The sequence below is a fragment of the Cervus canadensis genome, chromosome 6, assembly GCF_019320065.1.
Source record: "Cervus canadensis isolate Bull #8, Minnesota chromosome 6, ASM1932006v1, whole genome shotgun sequence".
Taxonomy (NCBI): Eukaryota; Metazoa; Chordata; class Mammalia; order Artiodactyla; family Cervidae; genus Cervus; species Cervus canadensis.
Window position 1 is genome coordinate 54,422,054 of NC_057391.1, and position 20,296 is coordinate 54,442,349.

Below are 20,296 nucleotides of genomic sequence, written 5' to 3' on the forward strand. Positions count from 1 at the left end.
GAGCACCGAGTTGAGCTCCCTGTGCTATATAGCATCTTCCCACTAGCTAGCTATTTTACACGTGGTAGTGTATATATGTCAATGCTAACTCCCAATCTGCCCTACCCTCTCCTTCCCCTGCTGTGTCCACATGTCTTTTCTTCACCTCTGAGTCTCCATTCCTGCCCTGCAAATAGGTTCATCTGTACCATTTTTCTAGATTCCATGTATATGTGTTAATATATAACATTTGTCAAACTGAAATCTAAAGATCATAAGAATCAAATACATGGCAAAAATAGGGCACAGAGACCATAATATTCAACTGTAGATTTAATGATAAATGCAGACTCAAACCGAACACTGTAAAGTTTTCTTCAGATACACTGCTGAGCTCTCTCAATATGCCAATGAGGTGACCAGCAAGTGGGGCACACAGTGAAAGTAAATCTGATTCTCCCTCAGACCCTCTCTTGCCACCTTCCATCATAAGAGTACAGCCCAGGTAGTACATTAGAATGAACCCATCACTGTGATGTCTCTTCACTTCTCCTTCTCCACTCCCTTTTAACATTCACGTGTATGTACAACCCTATCCTACAGCAATGCTATGTAATGAATCAATAATTGTGCCACAGAAAAGGATTAAGAAGTGCATCATTTACTGTTCAACTGAAAATGTGTTTCTATAGAAAAATATACTTCCAAATGAGCAAACTATCCTGGGAGAAATCCACTATTCTCAACAAAATGTGACTACATGAAGATATACATAAGTGTTGCTAGCAATACTTGCAGACCTGCTGATTAACATTTTTAATAAGGCATCAAAATACTTGGTGTGAAAGCTGTCCCAGCATTTGTGAGACTTAAAAAAGTGAAGGTTTTGGTAAAACATGGGACAAATGCTCCAAGGAATTATTAGAACTAATCTAAACCATCAAAATAAGCCCATACCCATAACATACACACAGAATATAGCTACTATTATTACTTGTGCTGTGTACTGTGATACTTGTATCTGTAATTACAAAATAATGCACAATCTTGCCCAAAATGTCAACTAGTACAGGTGATAAATCTGCTAGTGTTTTAATCCTTCCAGACCAGACTTTGTTTTGAACCAACAATCTCTAATAAAATTCATTCTTTCTAATAAAATTCTACTTTCCCCTGCCTTTTTTGGAGGGTAGGTCTGGTTGGATTGTAATGAGGATAAGATAGCAAGTTTTAAAAGTTTAATAGGAAAACTTTTCTGTCTCAAAAATAAGTGAAAAGAAAGTTCTCAGTTTTAGCTAGACTATAACTCAAGTCCCCTTTCTTTCCTAGAATGAGGAAAATTTTATTTCTCAACTGCCTGATGAAAACTTCTGAGTCTTTCCTAAAGATACAACAGACTATGACAAATTGAAGTACTGGGTTAGCAAAAAAGTTCCTTGGGTTTTTAAGTAAAAATAAAAGATACATTTTTCATTTTCACCAAGAACCTCATTGAACAATATATTCACCATTTTGTTTTACTACCTTCTGTCATTTTTCAAGCAACTTCATAATTCCATCTTTCCAAAACATTTTATCTTTTTGAGCAAAGAACCGTTCCAGGTACTTTTTACAGTCTTCCAGAGAATTGAAATTTTTTCCATTTAGAGAACATGGTAAAGAAAAAAAATAAATGGAATCTGAAGGTACAATGTCTGGTGAATAGAACAAATGAATCAGAACTTCCCAGCCAAGCTGTAACAGTGTTTGCCTAGTCATCAAAGAAACATGCAATCTTGCGTCATCTTGACAGAAGATTTGGGGTTTTCTGTTGACTAATTCTGGACACTTCCCATAGAGTGCTGCTTTCAGTCGGTCTAACTGGGAGCAGTACCTGTTGGAATGAATTGTTTGGTTTTTCAGAAGGAGCTCATAATAGAGGACTCCCTTCCAATTCCACCATGTACACAGTATCAACTTCTTTAGATGAAGACCAGCCGTTGGTGTGGTTGGTGATGGTTCACTGCACTTCCCCACGATCTGTCTGTTCCATATTATTGTACAGTATCCAGTTTTCATCGCCATCACAATTTGTTTTAAAAACAGAACATTCTCATTATGTTTTAGAGAATCACATGCAGAAATACAATCAAGGTTTTTCACTTAACTTATGTGAAAACCATTAGCATAACCACCGATAAACATAACCAAGCTGGTGCAAATGATTCTCAATGCTTGATTTGGATGATTTGAGTATGTTGGCTATCTCCCACATGGTATAACGCTGACTGTTCTATTTGATCACTATCAACGTCAATGGTCTACCTGACTGGAGCACTGTTCAGTGAGAAATTTCCACCATGAAACTTCGCAAACCATTTTTGACATGTTCAATCACAGTACTTTCTCCATACGCTGCACGAATCTTTTTTTGCATTTCAATTGTGTTTTTACCTTTCTTGAAATAATATAGCATAATATGCTGAAAATGCTGCTTTTTTCCTTCCATCTTCAGTATTAAAATGGCTACATAAAAACTGACCTATTTTGTTTTTTTAAATGCCACACTGATATAACAGCGGTCACAATACAATCTAACGAAACTGTCTTGAATGAAGTTAAAGACAACTGAGCACAACTAGAGCCATGGTATGGAAAAAAATAAGCGAACTTTCTGGCCAACCCAATACTTAATAGAATTCAGTTATCCCTCAAGGAGAAAAAGCAAACACAAACCAAAAAATACAGAAAGAAATCCAAAATTCTTGGGGCGAAAAAAGCCTACCATTTAGGTCCAAACACTGGGGGTCAGTAGAACCATGGACTTAAGGGCTCTGTGACTTTGAGCAGGTTACTTCCCTTCTCGGTTTTGCAGGCTAGATGAGGAATAACCAAGATATGTCTTAGTTCTGACAAAAGACGACTCCAGGACCAGACAAAGCAAATCAAACGGCCTTCTCCCAGTCAGCGTAAACTCTGCCTCAATCTTTAGGCAGCCACTACCAACAGATGAGAAGTGGCAAAGGATGAAGCCTATTCACTTCATTCCCGACTCCAATGTCCTCAGGTCTCTTCTAGCTCCAATGTCTGAGATCTTAAAGAAACATTAACCCAAACTTGGGGGAAAAAATAGTAACTTGCCCATATCGCTGTCAAGATGAACAATGTATAAGTAGAAAGGGAAAATATGAGCACTGAATCATGCTAGGTAAGCTCAAAAACCATAAAGTGAAACACTTTAGGAAAGTGACTTGGAAAACAAGAACAGATTAAACAATGAAAAAGTAAATAAAGAAGTCAAACATGGGCTTATGTTGTTATGCACTAGAGAAGAAGTTAAAGTAGAATGACCACATTAATAAATGCTTTCTTGGAAAGTTGCCAAATAAAGCAAATTTCTACAGATCATTTCCTATTTTCCCATAATAAAATTAGAAATGTTTCTATGAAAACGTGAATTCCCAATACATCATAAATTATAAGAATGAATGCAAAAGAATTTTAATCAGAATTAAATACAAATTTTATTAACATATTAAAAATGCTGAAGTACAAAGCTGCACATGCACTTCTGCCTTGTTATTTCATTTTTTCTTTTTAAAGTAAATTTACAAGTAACTTCTGTCTCTATTTCAAGTAAATTTTAAAACCAAGACACTCAAAAATAGAACAGTACTAGAAGATATTAGGGAAAAGACTTTAGAACAAGGAAAATAGACTGGGAAAACAGATTTAGAATCTAGGAAAGAGGCGTCTGGGAAACAAGCTTCATAAATGCTTTAGTTTCAGAAGGTGATTGTCTAAGAAATTTCAGAGGAGTCATTCAACGCCATTAATTCATCCATGTCCATTCCTCAAATGTGGCACTTTTCTCTATTACCACAAAAAATACTAATGGTAAACAAATGATCCCTATGGTCTTTCTAAAAGTCTAGGATCACTCAAGTTTTAAAAATAAGGGCCTTGGGACCAACTCTGGAAGGGCTCATAAGAACCAGAGACAAATTAGAGAAATAAAGAAATAGGGAGAGTGTGCACTAGATCTCCAGCAGTCCCTTTTGAGTTCTCTATCACGCACATTTAATTTTAAATTTAAATAACAAAAAAATCATTCATTATATTTTGCAGTTGTGCATGAAAAACAGCGACAAATATTGCCTCTGAGTTTATGCATGCCATAACAAAAAGTTTCACTCAGTTCAGTTCAGTCGCTCAGTCGTGTCCGACTCTTTGCGACCCCATGAATCGCAGCACGCCAGGTCTCCCTGTCCATCACCAACTCCTGGAGTTTACTCAAACTCATGTCCATCGAGTCGGTGATGCCATCTAACCATCTCATCCTCTGTCATCCCCTTCTCCTCCTGCCCCCAATCCCTCCCAGCATCAGGGTCTTTGCCAATGAGTCAACTCTTCGCATGAGGTGGCCAAAGTACTGGAGTTTCAGCTTCAGCATCAGTCCTTCCAATCTCCTTTAGGATGGCCTGGTTGGATCTCCTTGCAGTCCAAGGGACTCTCAAGAGTCTTCTCCAACACCACAGTTCAAAAGCATCAATTCTTTGGTGTTCAGTTTTCTTCACAGTCCAACTCTCACGTCCATACATGACCACTGGAAAAACCATAGCCTTGACTAGACGGACCTTTGTTGGTCGCTGCTTTTTACTATTAAAAGAATTTCAGAACATTAAGGGGAAACCCTAACAATTTATGAGACCAATAGTAAAAATCATTTAAAGAGATATATAATTATCAATTCTCCAAAGCTCCAGAAGCTTGGGACCAACGGCCCTATATAATTAAAACTCAAACTGGGAAGGGGCCGGTTTTGGGGTGTGTTTCTCTAAGGAAACATCAAGAAAAATCACTTTAGCTTTTCCAAAGTTCTGTGCAGGCCTTTAAAGACTTCTGTTTCTGGACTCTGCCTCTTCCCAGGAATGGTTCCAGTACCTAGGAAAATTTCTGGAGTCTCATAAAGAGAGGAAGTGAAAACAATGCTTTACCAAGCCCTCTTTCCTAGGGACAAATGAATTCCTTGCCTGACTAAGCTTCTGCTTTCCTGCTCCAGTCACCCAACTACGCTTCCTGAAACTGCTTCTACATTACATTTGTTTGCTTAGAATTCATTTTTATTTGTTAACGGTTTGTATTTTGACGTTTCTTGGATGATTTTGCTAAAACTCCACCTTCCTACTTTTTAACTAAGGATTATTAGGAATTTTCAGCTCTAATCAAGCTGGCTCAAGGTCACACAAATATCCTAAAGTTCACCTTTACATCTGTGCCTCATTTGTTGCCCCAAATGGACTGCACTTCTCAACAATCCTCCCTGCCCCAGTGCCAAATTTCACTTCTCCTTCCTATCCAAATTTGCATACCCTTCAAAGATTAGCTCAAGTCCATCTTCCTCAAAGCCTTTCCTAGCTCCTCCCAGCCTACTTGGCCTCTTTTTCACTCTGAAGGTTAACACTTTAACGATGCTCAAGATGCACCACACCATTTAGCCCCAGCACTTTCATTAATTCAGGTGTCTGGCGCCCTGCCTGCTATGAATGCATGCTCCCCTTAGACTGTGCCTTACTCCTACATGGTGAAGTATTTCATACATAACGTTGGAGAAATAGCACATGTGTGACTTCTAGGGATACCAGTCATTTTACCCTAATCAATTTCAGGCGACCAGGGACACACCAAGCTTTGCCATAGTCATTAATTTTCAGACTAACATGGAGAAGTAGTTATGTTTGGAGAGGCACATGCCTACAATTTACATAACATGTCTTGATGTCTCAAGGGGTAGGAATTAGGGTGTAATTCTTATCAGGTGAAGAATACCTATCAGGAAAGAATGAGTTCCCTCTCTTAATGCCAAAAAGGAGCCATTCTTCAAGAAAACAGCACTCTCCCAACACTTCGAATTTGTGTCCCAAGTATAGAGAATGTCACTGTTAATGAGATACTATGGTATCCCAAGTGAATAACTGAAGCAATGACCACAGATGGAGACGTGTAAGTAACCACTTGGCAACCAGAAGCAAGATCACACAGCCCACCACAAGTGATCTCAGGAACAAAAAGGGAGAAGGCCAAGATGACTATCCTCCTTTAGACTAAAGACAGCACTCAATAATTTTTGAAAGAGAAAGTTATTTGCTGTTACTGAATTGTACACTTAAAGCGGATAAATTTTATGATACATAAATTATGCTTCAGCAAAACTGTTTAAAAAACTTTGGGGTGACTTGAGCTGGAGTACTTGCATGTGGTGAAGCATCTAACAGTCCCGTAAGGAAAGGGTACCACAGGTTTTTATTGGAATTTCAAGACAGGAGGCACAAAACCTCTGGTGCAAAAGCTGAAAACTGTCATCATATTATGATAGTAGATCTTCCAGTAAATAATAAAAATTATCAAAATATAGTCTTTGAGAAATACATATACACACAATAAAAACCAAACCATATAAAACTAATGAAATAGAACTGTTCAGCTAGTGGGGATAGTTTCGGAAAAAGGAGAAATGGAAGCGGTGGGGTGGAAAGAAAAACTAATATTTAAGACTGGTGATGGTTGGAAAAAAGCAGAAGTGATGAAAGAAAGGAAATCTTAGAAATCATTGCTATTGGTCAAGAAGCTTGGTTTACTATCCCCAAGGTCATAATGTCTGCCTTGGCATACGTTCTTTTAGAAAGGGCTAAGGAACATTTTTCCTTTAACAGCAAACAAAGGAAATCAAGAAAGCCACACAGAAAGAAGTAAAGGCAACTTAATCTAATGCAGACAAGGGGAGGAGGTTACTAAGAGCTTAGTATAAGACCCAAAACAGGAGTTTAGGATAATATTCAAATGGACACTTATGATGCCAACTATAAACTAAAATTTTTAAGTGTGAGAATAAGACTGTCTATATCTTTCTTACATCCTAGAAACAAATTTCTTTCATTAATCTGAGTTCTCAGATTAACAAAGAGGCCATATGTCATACTCCAACATAATGAAGAAAAAAATAAAGGAATGATTTTTATTTGCATACCTGTTATGTGTCAGCTACTTTAGCAAATACATCTCCTCATAGCAAAATATTTAAAATATTGCTATCCCCATTTCATAGATGATGAAACTGAGGCTCACGATAAAAAGCCTGCCCGAGGATACATAACTTCCTTCTCAACAATGGATGTGAGATTTGAACGTGACCCTAAAATCCATGTTTTTTACACTCTATCATGCTGCCTCTATAAAATACTTTCTACCATGTTTTTACTTTTATGTTACTACACACCACATAAATAACAGAAGCAAGTTGCTGAAATGGCAGTAATTGGCAACAAGAAGCCACAGCTGGAGGCAAAGAGAAGGAAAAATCATAAAAAAACACAAAAGTGTGGGACAATTTAATATAACTACCCCAAAAGTGCCAACATCCTCAGAAGGCATATCAGTAGCACAGAATAATATCTGATGCACAAGTGTATGCATGTTCAGCTGAACACAATGAACTCTGAATTCTATATCCTCCAAATCATCTTAAAAGAATTTAAGAACAGGAAGAGCTTTCTAATGCATTTTACTAAAAATGACATTTAAAATAGATTTTTAAAAAGATCTTAGTCTTCTTACAGTCTTTAGTCTTCTTACACTTTGCAAACTTAGGCAAGCTAGTGAGCGACCTTTTGTCTCTGTTTTCTCATCTGTAAAATGAGAATAATAATAGTACCTATCTCAGGCAGCTGATATATTAATTTATCAAATGAATACATAGAAATCAAAACAGTTCCTGACACAGAGCAAATGTTCGATAAATTTTGGCTAATAAAGTCATTATCTTCAAAGTTCATTTTAAAGGAATACCTTCATTAGTTCATGCTAAGTAAATGAGATATCATACTGAGATCCATACAATCCAAGTAATTAATTGAAAATTCTGGGTGAGAGCAATGAAGACTAAACAAAGATTATAAAAAAGTGAGAGATGACAAATGTACAAAGAAAGCAGTACAAGAGAGATGGTAAGTCACCACTCTGCCTACACTTCTATCAACATTCATCTCATAATCAGTTGCTTAATATCTATTCTCTTCATAAGCCAAGAGTCTTTTAAGGGCAGGCACTTTTTTTTATATTATCAGCTCAGTACAGAGCTTGCAGCATAGCAGAAACTAAGTGTATAACAAAATTAGAAGGGAACGGGACTCAGTAAGATTTGAGATCAATGATGGGAGTACCTGATTTTACCAGTCCTAACAGGACTGGGGGCACAGTCAGTAAAAAGTTATTAGTGCTTTTTATTTAATTATTATCAATATTCTACTCCTCTATTCCTTCTGAACTAGGAAATACACTTCAAAAATGTTTTAAAAATAGTTAATCTGCTCTAAAATGAGAAATCTTTCAAGAGATGATAAAACAAACTTTGGTAATTTATTTTTAATATTAAAAATATTGCTCTGATTTGCCTGTTATGCCCCAAAGTTAATTCTAATGGCCAGAAAGTGGAAAGTGAAGTTGCTCAGTCGTGTCTGACTCTTTGCAGCCCCATGGACTGTAGCCTACCAGGTTCCTCCATCCATGGGATTTTCCAGGCCAGAAGTCATAGCAATAAACTGATACTAAAGAGATACACCTACTTTTTAGCTGTCAATCTGCCAGATGCAGTGTAGATACAAAAACACAATGACCTCTGGTACCAAAGTAAGCATGGCTGGGGACGACCAACCCTAAACCCCCTTGTCTGAGACCACCCTTAACCCAGGCCTTACGAAGCACACAGCCGTAACAACGCCTCTTTCCTCACAGATGTTCAGTACACCGAGTACCCCCAGGCTAAGAAAGACAGACCAAATCCATCTTCAGGAAACTGAAAAGCTGAGAAACAAAACCCAAGTTGAGAGATCATATATCATCCAGTCTAGTCTGGAGGCAGCCTCATAGCAAGCCAAAGTCACAAATTAAGCTGAAGCTGAGGGGGAAGCAAAAGCCAAAGGAAAACAGAGAAAGTCAGGAGAGGATGGGGCAGGGCTGGGACATTTGCCACAGGTGTAAGCTTTAAGAGGGCACCAAGAAACTCAGTTACAAAGACAGAAAATATTTTTAAAAATCCAAATCACTGTTCTGGAATGGAGTGGAGGCACAGAAAGAAGCTGAAGAGAGCCCATGAAAACTGTTCAGAGGGAGGAAGGACAGGGGCTTTCCAAGTGCCTGCTCTGGGTTCCAGCTGTAGTCGGGTGCAAGGAGCTCAGGTGCCTTAACTGGGTAACACCCACTACAACTCCCAGCCCTTCTGCCATACCTTCGAGTAAGCTAGCTTAAGCGGGTAGTGTTCTGTGACCTAAGAACCCTGATTAATAAACTCTATTTTGGGAAAATGAAACACGCACATCAGGCTTTTGTGTGTGTGTGTTTTGTTTTTTAAATCAAGGCAATATATAAATAACTGACAAAAGAATGGTACCAGCAATTAGTGCTACGGAAGTTCAGAGATCACTGTGGGTGATCAGGGAAGGATCTCCTAGCCAGATAGCAAGGAGGAGCTATATTTGAAGCTAGAAGATCAAAGTACATGTTAAAAAGGGATGGGAGGAGGATGAGAAGGGAGCCAGGGAAAGGAGAGGAAAAAACTTAAAGGGGAAGGCGTAATCCTCACATACTCTGTATTACAGCAACGAAGTAAACATGGTTCCCTGCTCCAGCCTCCAGCCCTCAGATAACACTGCGCATTACACCTGAAATGTCCTTTCACCTTCTGCTCATGTTGAAATCCGTTCTTTCAGGGACTGGTTCAAACATTTCTTTGAAGAGGCTCCCCTAGTATCTGACTCAAAAGGAGTTATAAGCCAGGACTCCTGTTTGGCAGTGGGAAAAGACAGACAAGAGGAAATGGCAGATGGGAAGGCTAACTAAGAAGCTGAATGCAGTGACGAGAACTGTACTCTGGTGGAGAGCAAATGATGTCTTAGAGGAGAATAGGAAGTGAGACTCTTTGACAAGGAGGACTAACAGGGGCTCAAAAGTGGCAAAGCAAAAGCAGGTATAGCTGCAGAGGGCTTGGCAGAGATAAAAATGTGTAAATCTGCCAAGGTGCATTTCTGTGTATGGCTCTATGATCTTCTCTAAGATACTGTAGTTCTTTGGGACAAAAAAATGGAGGGGGTTGACTTTTAAATAATCCTTTACTGATTTTTCCTAATCATAATAATCTTTCTTCCCTACCTCCCCACTTCCCCATCCCAACCACCCCTCCAATCCCACCTTCAAGCCAAGCAAAGTAGCTCAGAGGCCATTATGACAAAGGCAGGGGGGTGGGGGGCAGGTGGGAAAGAACAGTTCTTTAAGAATACTAACTTGGCTTAATAATCACCCACCATGAACAAAAATAAATCCTGGTGTTATATCAAATCTAAGCTAACTACCACAATCTTACCTACAAGTCTATATATTGGTACATATTAAATAATACAAACATCAGAAAATTGCTGATTTAACAGATTAAAAGTTTTAGGAAGTGTTTTAACACCAAGAGAATATACCTGAAATAAACTCAACTTGCCATTAGTTCTCATTCACTCTTGCTCACTCATGCCTCATTTCCTCCCAGCTTACCATATTTTCACCCATTTTCTCACTTGCGCTTCAGGAGTATGTTCACATGTGCGTGTTTGCAGTGATATTAGTGCTTAGATGTGCCCAGATATGAAACTGTTAAAGAGTAATCTCCATGTATCAATTAACTTAAGATTTTAAGTTTGTCTTGGTGTGTTTGTGTTCCTCCCTCAGAGAGTAGGTGTAAGTGTTTGACCACACATACCGGAGGGAGTGTCCCTTTCTACAGGTCAAAAAGGGAGCATGTCTGTGGAGGAACCTAGCTTGTGATATAATTCTCAAAGTGAATTATTAAAAGGGTGAAATAAAAAATAGAAAACAAGCAAAAAGAAGAAAAAAAAGACAATAAGGGCAAAAGAGGTCCATCACAAAAGACGATGTATTGTATAATACCATTTATATGAAATGTTAAGAACAGGCAGAAAGTACAACAGTTACCTATGGCTGGGGGGGTTGGGAGGAAGTGGGTAGTGACTACTAATGGGCAAGGGGTTACTTTTTTGATGTGATGAGAATGTTCTAAAATGAATTGTGGTGATGGTTACTCAACTCTATGAATATACTGAAATCCACTGTCTTTTACACTTTAAATGAGTGAACTGTATGCTGTGGTTGTTCAGTTGTGTCCAACTCTTTTCGACCTCATGGACTGCAGCACACCAGGCTTCCCTGTCCTTCACTATCTCCCGGAGTTTGCCCAAATTCATGTCCATTGAATTAGTGATGCCATCCAACCATCTCATTCTCTGTCATCCCCTTCTCCGTCTGCCTTCAATCTTTCCTATTTTCAGGTTCTTTTCCAGTAAGTCGGCTCTTTGCATCAGGTGAACTGTATACGTGAATTATATTTCAATAAAGCTGTTATACATTAAAAAGAAAGAGAATAAGGAAACCAAAGTTGTCCTGCATTTCCATGGAAGGGTAACCCTATATTTGAAAATTTCAATTGTCTTCTACTTCAATTTCAATCAAACTTTAGTTTCAAGATTTCCCACTGCTAAGTCCCCTAGTGGTCTCATCTCCATCTCCAGCTTTATTTGTCTTTACTAACAAGGGTGACCCACATACAGAACACGGTGTCCACTGGTTACCACATAAAAGGACATGTACACTATGATTTCAACCATACAAAAATATGTATGTGGATGAACAAAGCCTGGAAGGAAATGAGAAAAAACAAAATAGTTATATTAGAGTAATATGGTTACAGTGATATTCTTTTAAAAATGTTACTGTACTGTGTTATCAGTCAATAAAATCTGATAATCTGATAACCAAGAAAAAAGAACCAAACTTAGAAATTGTTTCAAGACAAATTCAGGAACTGTGTGTCAAAAAGGATTGGACTGAAGTAGTGTAGCAGAAAGATGAAAACTAAAATGCATGAGTTTTATATATATGTGTGTATGTGTATATATATGTGTCAGTCACTCAGTTGTGTCTGACTCTTAGCGACCCCGTGGACTGTAGCCCACTAGGCTCCTCTATCCATGGGAATTTCCAGGCAAGAATAATGGAGTGGGTTGCCATTCCTTTCTCCAGGGGATCTTCCTGATCGAGGGATTGAACCTGGGTCTCCTGCATTGCAGGCAGATTCTTTACCATCTGAGTCAACAGGAAAGCCTTATGTGTATGTGTGTGTGTGCATGCGCTGAACAAAGGCAGGTGTCTTCCTGCTTGCTTCCACAGAAGGGAGTATAGAAATTAACAGACCAACCATGTAACTTAAACAGGGGAACTTGCTGGTAAGAGTATCAAAACCAATTATGTGTACATGAAGATCCTCTAACTTTATAAAGACTAAATTGGCTTTCCTCACCCTGAAAAGATGGCAGGCCTCAGGACTATTCCTTGATCCCACTGAATGCTTTCTATATTAATACAATACTAAGCAGCCTTGGGGCTTCCCTGGTGGCTCAGAGGGTAAAGCGTCTGCCTGCAATGCGAGAAACCCGGGTTCGATCTCTGGGTCAGGAAGATCCCCTGGAGGAGGAAACGGCAACCCACTCCAGTATTCTTGCCTGGGAAATCCCATGGATGGAGGAGCCTGGTGGGCGAAGTCCAGGGGGTGGCAAAGAATCAGACCCACTGAGCATGCAAAGCACGCAACATCCTTAATCATAAAAAAAAAGCAAATTAAAACCATAATGAGGTACCATTTTAAATCCTTTACTGCGACTAAAACAAAAACGGCTGATGGCACTAAAATTTGGCAACATTTAAAATTAAAATTTGGCAACTAGAACTCAAATAAAACCACTTTGGAGACCTGCTTGGCAACTTTTAAAAAAAAATTAAACATACATCTTACCCTATGACTCAGTAAATCCACTCGTAGGTACTTATAAAGAGAAATAAAACACTTATCCACACAGGACTCATAAAAAAACAACTTTATTCCTAACAACTCAAATCTAGAAATAGCCCAAATATCCATCAAGAGGAAATGAGATACACAAATTGGGGTATATTCATACAACGGAATACTATCCATCAGTAAAAGAGAAAACCACTGATACAACATACCACTGATACACACAACACTGACAAATCTCAGAAACATTACATTACAGAAAAGAAGTGGATGCAAAAAAAAGCAAAAAAAAAAAAAAGATCCTACTGTGTGACTCCATTTATGTCAAGTCCAAGGCTAGGCAAAACAAAGCTATGATGTCAGAAGCAGGGAGTAGGAAAGTGGTGGCCTTTGGAGGCTGTGTAAAGGGAACGGTGTAAAGGGGCATGTGGGTACTTTCTATGGTGGTAAGAATATGTTTCATCTCGTTAGTAGAAGTTACAGTGTATAAAGTGGACAGAACTCCTTGAACTGGACATTGAAGATGTGTGCCTTACAACCGAATGTGAATTATACCTCAGTGGGGGAAAAAAAATACAATGTAGTGCTCAGCTTCATGATAGCAGTTAATGATTTTGTTTCAAATGAAATTTTAGAATACCACACACATGTTCAATTACTTGCTATTCAACTCTCTATTCCTTTGTTATTGTAAACCACCTAATGGATTACAGATGCCTATAGGTATACAGATCAAAAGTATATGTGTTCATGTTCAGGTTTCATTAACGTCAAATCAACTTTTGACTATTCACAAATTTCAATACATACCTAATGGACTGTGAGAAGTTCAGTAAATTTTTGTTTTCTAATATGATTTTATAGTTGTCATTTTAGAGGGTCTGAAATAAAACTGAGAAAGGAAAAGGCAGCTAAACTGGACGTCAGCAAGGACGGAAGATAGTACTTTGGTGACCATTACAACCCAAAGAATAAGGCTCTCAACTACTTCAATCAAGACAGAGTCATGTATGTTTAAATTTAAGGGCAACTGAAAAGCATGAAGAATAATTTGCCAGGTAATTTGATCTTTAAAAGATAACATATCCTAAATAACAACAGCAGTGTACATCACACAGACACCTAAAACTCAGAGACCTTTTCTACTGTTATCACTGAGTCCTCCTCCGTGCCTCTATCCAGGTCTGTTTTCACCTTCACCACCTCTTAGCCTCCATAGGACACTGCTCAGATCTGATTTGCATAAAGCCACCTCACTCCAGGTTCCAAATAAATAAACTTATGAAGTTGCACTCTATTCTATGTAGATATATCATAAATACACTCAAACAGTATAGAGAGTATAGCCTAGGGGAATGCAGATGATCACTTAGTGGGAAAAAGATGACCTCATTTGGTACCTGCTCCCATGACTGTTGAAGATCTCTCCCTCTGAACTCCTACAGCATGTTTTTATTCCCTACAGACAAGCTTACAGTGCTCTGAACTATAAACAAGTACACATGCCTAATCTCAGAGGCAGCAGACTCTCAGACAAAAAAAAAAAAAAAATGTCTTCCATGTCTGTATTCACCAGGAGCCTACGGCAGGGTCTTGTACAGGCGGGGGCAAAACACATGTTGAATCAGTGAATTACTGACTTAATGCGAGTGAAAACATGTGAGGGTGAAAGAGGAAGAGATGAAAAAAACAGAAAACGACAAAGAGAAAGGAGAAGGGAAGGAGCAAAAGAGAAAAAAGAAAGGGAGAAAACTTGTGAAGGCAATTATTTTTGTTAGTGAGAAGGATTATTATTTTTTTAATAATGAAAGAGAACTGGAAAACGCCATTGCTATGCATCTCATATCACAGCTACCAGCACTGGTCTTTAAACTGTCATTATAAACACCCTGAAACATCTCTCAGCCCTTCATATTCAAAGTGTCATCTCCCAATGCAGCTACAATAATCCCTATTTGACCAGAAGATACAAAGGCCCCACTTCAAATCTACCAGACACTGGGTAATTTATGGTGAGAAGCACCACTCTACCCCATTCAAGTCCTTTCGGTTGTGATGAATCTGTGTTTCATTTAAATAAACCAGCAGCTGAAAGTTGAAAAATCTGATTAGAGGAACCTGAGCACTGTAGCTGGATTTGACCTATAAGTACTTAACTTTAGGTAAAGTTATTTATTGCAGAGTAATTTGACCTGGAAGATATACCACAAAACTTTGGAATCAGTCATAACAACACACACACAAATTGAGCATTAGGTTAGTGACATCCTAAAGAACCATTTTTGTTCCTTCAAAAATATTTTGTTGCCTAGTACAAGGGCGTGGAATGACAGGTGTGGCCAATGTTTCCTGAATGAATAAAATGAATTTTTAAAGTCAGGTATTTAGGGCTGATAATCTTGGGGTCATCAGGCCGAACAACCTCAGTTTAAAGATGAGCAAACTAGAAATCCTGAGAGCTTTGAAAGCAAGCAAGCTAAACAAGCCAAAATATACTGCATCTGACATCTTCCCTTTTTCTTCCTTCCTTAGAAATGTGTTAAGTGATTCTAAGTATTCTAATAAAATAACTCTGGCTCTTAAAGAAATGAGAGGGTTAAAAAAAAAAAAAAGTGCCAAAGGACTTTCCTGGTGATACAGTGAATGAGAGTCTGTCTCCCAAGGTAGGGGACATGGGTTTGATCCCTGATAGGGTAAGATTCCACAGGCGGTGTGCAACTAAGCCTGAGAGCCACAAATACTGAGTCTGTGTGCTCCAACTACTAAAGTCGCTTGGCCTTTTTTAACCTGTGTCATGGAAATGAGAAGTCCTGGCACCCAAGGAAGAATACCCCCACCCCCGTGTTGCCACAACTAGAGAAGCCTGCCTGAGGCAATGAAGATCCAGAACAACCAAATAAATAAACATTTTAAAAGGTGCCTGGGACTAGGAAGGAGAGACTAGCAAAGGTAAATGAAGTTGAGGAAAATTATTTTTCTAAGCCTAATATATTTTTGGACAGGCCAATTAATCAATTTAATCTGAAAATTAATCTGAAGGAATTCTCAGAAAAAAGAAACACGAGGTGCATGAAAATGTTACAAACCAAGGGAGACCGCACATAACTAGCTTAAATCTCCACAGGCTTATTTCCTGTTCAAGTATGACCTCCTGGGATTACGTTTTACTGCAATGTTCAACACCAGATGACTTTTGGTTTTAAGAGAAGCCAAGGGCAAGTTGGAAATGCGATTCTTAACTAAACATAAAAAAAAAACCCAAACCAAAACAAACAAAAAAAACCTCTATGTTCTCATTTGTTTGTAATCTGAATGCAGGCTTGCAGAGGTAACACCCCAATTTCTGTAAGCAAAAATATAACGACCCAGTCACGTCCTCAAAACAAACCAACATACAAACTTCACAGCCGGATCCAGCTGTGCTGCATGGGAGCCAGGAACTTATTCTAAGAGCAAATAGATCAAAACGGGGAACGCAAGACAAGCCAGATTTCAATCAAAAAGGAAAGGGTGTGACCTGCTTTTTTTTTTTTCTTTCCAACTTTCACCAAGCAGAAATCTTTGAAGGAGTCTTGGTGAAAAAAACCTTTAGACGCTAGTCCCCCGAGCTACACCCCGGCGAAGGGGAAGGGGCAGGCACCTCAAGTTCTCACGACAGCGGCCCGCGCGAGCTCCAGCCCGGAGGGGAAGGGACCGGTCCCGAACCCCGCGAGGCCGGGCCCCCGAGTGATTCATCAGCAACTCGGGGTTCGCGCGCCTCCACCGCGGGCGACGCCCCGGCACGTCCCACGGCTGCTACCCCGGCCCGTCAGCTCTGAAGCAGCCCCCAGCGTCCCCTCGCTCCCCGAGTGGGATTGGTAGGGAAGGAGATCTCAAGCCGAGCGGCTGGAAAGCAGTAACCTCTCCCGCCTCAGCCACCATGGCCGGTGCGACTCCCAGCCCGCGTCCGCAGACGGACTTCCTGGAAAGCACCGGGCTGGGCTTACCTGACTGGCGTCCTCTGCGGCCACCGACCTCCTTCACAAACCTGCGAGGACTGCCTGCCGCTCGGTTTCCAGTACCCGCCCGTCCTCCTGCGTCCGCCTCCCAGGGAGTGGTCGGATCCACCCGCCGGCGTTCCCCCGACTCGGCGGCGCTGGTTCCCACTCCGCCCCCAGACGCGCGTGCGCACTCCCAGGTCGAGGAGGCATCCTGGGAGTTGTAGTCCCAGCGAGGAGGGCGCGACTCGGCGAAACCTTCGTATTTTCTCTTTGGTGGACGTTGAAAGAGGCTGCGAATCCAAAGACTTAAGAGCAGTCCGAGGAAAAGTCCTCTGCTCGTGGAATTATCTACCTTGGACCCTTTGGGAGCTATAAACAGAAGTTAAAGGCTCCTTAGTATATATTTCCTTTTTTTACTTTGACTTTGAGTCAAGAGGGACTCACGGCAGGACATGTATGCTTGGTTGCTAATGTGAGGACATGACTTTGAGTCCTCTAAATTTTTCGTGAAAAACTGATAGAAAAGGAAAGGACAAGGCACGAGAGAGACATAAATAAGGAGATGTCACCTCAAGGGCATTGTGACCCTAGTGAGTTCCTTAGGCAGGGATGATGTTGCAGAGATCAGTTTCAGCCCCATCCCAACCTCGCATTTTAGCTACAAGCTGTACACAGGCAGCGGAACTGAACTGATATAAGTGGGACAAAAAATAGAAGAGCTGCTTAGCGGGGAGCTGGGGCAGGTGGACACTCTGGAGGCGAATAGGAAAAGAGCAGGAATACTTTAGAAGACAGCTCTACGCTGGCCTGTGAAATGGCTGCCTTTTTTCCTGTGCTCTGAGGAGAGGAAACAGCCAAGACCTTGCATTCATTAATCAGTCGCCGGTAATTTTCCCGGTCTGCCCTTCAGGAATAAACCATTCCTGGGAGCAAGCTCCACTTTGATACGCCTTCTTAAAAAAAAAAAAAAAATCATCCAGATAGAGGACTGAAGTGCCTGCTTGAGATACATTCCAGCTACACCCAGTATCAGTTCAGTTCGGTCGCTCAGTCGTGTCCGACTCTTTGCGACCCCATGGACTGCAGCACTCCAGGCCTCCCTGTCCATCACCAACTCCCGGAGTTTACTCAAACTCATGTCCATTGAGTCGGTGATGCCGATGCCATCCAACCATCTCATCCTCTGTCATCCCCTTCTCCTCCTGCCTTCAAGTCTTTCCCAGCATCGGGATCTTTTCAAATGAGTCAGCTCTTTGAATCAAGTGGCCAAAGTATTGGAGTTTCAGCTTCAACATCAGTCCTTCCAGTGAACACCCAGGGCTGATCTCCTTTAGGATGGACTGGCTGGATCTCCTTGCAGTGACCACATCTAAGGCACATTAAACAATTTTCTAATACAGTCCAGGAAGATGGTGCTTTTAATGGATGAGCTGAACATCGGGATTCATTTGATAGTTCTATATTTCATTATAAGTTAATATATAGGTATTGTGGCTAACCAGAAAATCTCTTTAGAGTTCATGCTACATCTCAGGGGAAAGTGACAAACCGGAGTGTCTGAAATAGCAAAGAAGCAGAGTTACCCAGGTATGGTTTATTTTAAGGACTTTGCAGTAACACAGCTCCTTCTGCTTTACTGTTTAGGCAGAGAGGGCTTTTAATTCAGTATCTGACAGATTTAAATATGACACATTTCCTCCCTGACCTTCCAATATGGGGTGTTAGGCATACACTAAATATATTCTCTTTTTTAGCTCTTTAACTTGTCCCTAACAAATGTCTTCATCTTTTGAAAATAAAGTGATTTGGTGATGGATTCTTTTCCTTTCTTCAGACAAGTGTTATCATATTATAACGACAAGGCTGACAAATATGAATCTCCTAAACCCACATACATTAAATATCACAAATGGGGTCAGAGGTATTAAGAATAACGTTTGAGTATTGGATAAAACTGTAAAAGCAAAACAAAACCCAGATCTTCCTCACTGCTTTCTCTCTCTAACTATAATCTAATTCTCTATACAAGTGCCAGAATGGGTCTTTTTAAAACAAATCAGATCATGTCACCCCCTGCTCCAAACCACTTAGGGCTTCCCAAAATATTTCCAATACAATCCAAAGTTACCACCTTCACCAGTCCTTACGTGATTATTTTATTTCCTACCACACACACCCTCTCTCTCTCCGCTCCAGTCACTTCAAGTTCTTTCCACTATCCTGGAGAATGCATTCCTCCCAAATACTCCTGGCTCATACCCTCATTTTCATGAAGGTTCTGTTCAAATGTCATCTCTGAAATGTCTTCTCTGATCATCTTACCCTTTCTCCATTTTACTTTGTCTTCTTAGCACCCTGTTGCTACCTAACATCTTGCTTGATAAACTAATGTAAGCTCCAGGAGTTCACATCATTTACCCCTCTCTCCCTAGCATCTGCAACAATGCCTGACATGTAGTAGGTATTCAATAAATACGTGAAATAAATAACCTTCCCTCCTCCTCCTGCACATGAGTGGGACACAGGACCACAGGGTTCATGGTCAAGACCAGTCAAGGTTCTGATGCAGCCATAAACACCAGCTGTGAGAGGATTTGGCTCCACAGGCAAGATCCAGTGAAACTCATCCTGAAATGGAGACAGAGCTCTCTTTTTAAAGGACTATGCTTTATGAGTTGCCATTACTAGCTTACAGTTAGAAAAGCACCCTTGTGGAAGAGGGGGAAAAAAGGCAAAACCTGAAAATTATATTTACATAATTAAGCAGAAAGGGTAATCTAACTAAAAGGTTAATCTGACTAAATGGCAGATTTCAATATTGTTCCCAATTATTTGCTCTCCTATAAAGACTGCTTTACCCACTGTTATATGATTTGGAGTGGGTCCCTGTAAATATTTTCAGGTTTCTTTTCCATCTTTCTTCACACAAATGTTGTCATATCATCATTGCAAAACTTATAAACATGAATTTGCTTTGGCTAGTAAAATGAGTGGATGTGACGATAAGACATTTTTGGGTGGAGGCTTTAAGAGTGCTATTTCCACCCGTGTGCTTACTCTTTCCTTCTACCAGGAGAATGGCATGTCCCAGATCGAGTCTTGTCCTTCTGCCTGGATTTTAGAATAGGTCACATGGAATCAGAGCTTTGGCCAAAAGCAGGTGTTGACACGTAACGCGAGCAAGAAGTAAACTGAGAGTTAGGTTTGTTTGTTACTATAGACTGACCTAGCAAAGCTGACTACTGCAATGCCCATTCCATGAAAGGCGAGCCTCTGAAATAGAAGTGGTATGGCACTCCTCTCCCATGCATTTAACACCACTTCAAGTAATTGAAGTAACTTTCATTAAGTTTAACATACAGAAGAGAACAAATCTGAGGCTGTTAGGTAAAATATTTGAGAAAGGAACAGAGTACACTTCCTGTTTTCAGGGTTTAGCGAGAGTGAAAGT

At 40.0% G+C, this 20,296-nt stretch overlaps 1 protein-coding gene across 1 annotated transcript in view; it reads right to left on the reverse strand.

Annotated features, from left to right (window-relative positions):
* Nucleotides 1-17,006, reverse strand: part of TMOD3 (tropomodulin 3) — an 88,932-nt gene extending 71,926 nt beyond the window's left edge. The window contains exon 1 of the mRNA XM_043471971.1: nt 16,852-17,006. The gene's annotated coding sequence lies outside the window, so the exon portion shown is untranslated. The remainder of the gene's footprint in view (nt 1-16,851) is intronic.
* Nucleotides 17,007-20,296: the final 3,290 nt, after the last annotated feature.